Consider the following 2,058-nt stretch of genomic DNA (forward strand, 5'->3'; position numbering starts at 1 on the left):
TAATCTAGCTCTGGAAGTGCACTACCACGATCATAACTTCAAGATCAAGGTTTTAAATTCCCTTTGGTGGCTTCCTAACTACAGACCTCCAAGATACTTTTCATTGTGCAAAAAAAAAAATGTATCGGGGCTGGAGAGATGGCTCAGAGGTTAAGAGCATTGCCTGCTCTTCCAAAGGTCCTGAGTTCAAGTCCCAGCAACCACATGGTGGCTCACAACCATCTGTAATGAGGTCTGGTGCCCTCTTCTGGCCTTCAGGCATACACACAGACAGAATATTGTATACATAATAAATAAATATTTTAAAAAAATGTGTCATGGTCATTTATGGCATAAATATACTGCCATTTATTTATACAATGAAAATTTCAGTACAGATTATAAACAATGGAAATGCTGATGTGTCTAAAACTTACATTTTTACAAATTCAAAAACTTCTTTTAAGTTCCAAGGAGCTGACTTGGAGGATTCACCTCCAACCGGCCAAATGCACCCCTCCTTCAATTACTAGGCCCTATGAGATTAAGCCTCCCCACCCTTTCCTGGTCCTGACACCCTCCCCCTCAATCACATGAACCTAAAGAAATTTTTTTCCCTAAACTTAACCTTGTCCTCTGCTCTGCCAGCACCTCGCCAGGTGCAAGAGATACGGGACAGTCCCAGAGAGCTGGACAGCCATGCAACAACTAGCTACCCCAGGATGTGGCCAGCATCCGAATTTTCTTAGGTCCTCCAAGATTTTAACTCCCACAAATCAGCAGGAAGGAGTCCCAAGAACTCAATGCCCTCATTTCCTTAACCAGCCACACCTAACTCATCACCTTTTTAATAATAAAAATGTGGGGAATGTTAGTATCCAGGCAGATCTTGGCCTTGCCCCTTGGGAACCTGGTACAGTGTGCCACACCACACATCACATCTGTGGATGGCAAGCAGTTCCCTGATTGTATGCAGATGCAAAATTCCCTTTAAGAGACAAACTCTGCCCACTCCCTGATGGGGAAGCTTAACCAATCACATTTGGCTAGGGTGTGGCCACCTGGGGCCAGGGAAGAAAAACCTGGGAATCCGGGTGTACTTGCTCTCTTCACACAGTGTTTTGGACATCGTAACTTTTACCCCGGTTGTGTGAGTTTTCCCCGTTTCCAATTATTAAATTATATTTAGTGTTTTTGAGCTAGTCTGGTTAATTCTAGCGCAATAGTCAAATATGCCTTCACTTGGCATCCAACGTGGGGCTCCTAGAGCCAATTTACAGCTCTGGTCAGTTGGATCCATGCCCACATTCATTTGGGCCTAGATACCTACATTTTTGCAGGCACCCACGATGCGCTCTGCCTGTAGAACCCAAAGGCCGTCGCCTGCCTGCCCACTTCCGTGTCTCTCCAGATTCTTTCCGGGTATTTAAGATGTCAAAGCAATGATATGGTGGGTCCTCCAGAGTGAAATTCCGAATATCCCTGGGTCCCGGTAGGAGCTGTGATCAACTGTGCTGACAATACAGGAGCCACAAATTTGTATATCATCTCTGTGAAGGGAATCAAGGGACGACTGAACAGACTTCCTGCTGCTGGTGCGGGTGACATGGTGATGGCTCTGCTAAGAAAGGCAAACCAGAGCTGAGAAAAAAGGTCCATCCAGCTGTTGTCATTCGACAATGAAAGTTATATTGAAAAAAAGATGGGGTGTTTCTCTATTTTAAAGACAGTGCAGGGGTCATAGTAAACAATAAAGGCGAGATGAAAGGTTCTGCTATCATGGGTCTAGTTGCAAAGGAGTGTGTGGACTTGTGACCCAGAATTGCATTGAATGCAGGCAGCATTGTGTGACTCTCTGGTGCATTTGTAAGATAGATTCATTAAAAGGCTTTCTTGACACCTTCAAAAAAAAGACAGGGATAATTGGTGATGGGATAATAGATTGGTATTTGTGAGTTATTGTTTTTAGAAAATTATATTGGTATCAATTCTTGTGTATTGATACAAAGTTAAATTATATTGAATACTGTATGCAAGTATGCTTCTACCTCTATTTAAAGCATTTTTATGTATTGATAT

General features: G+C 43.1%; 1 pseudogene; it reads left to right on the plus strand.

Moving 5' to 3' along the window:
* Nucleotides 1-1,410: 1,410 nt before the first annotated feature.
* Nucleotides 1,411-1,830, plus strand: LOC142849085 (large ribosomal subunit protein uL14-like; annotated as a pseudogene).
* The last annotated feature ends 228 nt before the right edge of the window (nt 1,831-2,058 follow it).

This window comes from Microtus pennsylvanicus, chromosome 4, assembly GCF_037038515.1.
Source record: "Microtus pennsylvanicus isolate mMicPen1 chromosome 4, mMicPen1.hap1, whole genome shotgun sequence".
NCBI classification, from domain to species: Eukaryota; Metazoa; Chordata; class Mammalia; order Rodentia; family Cricetidae; genus Microtus; species Microtus pennsylvanicus.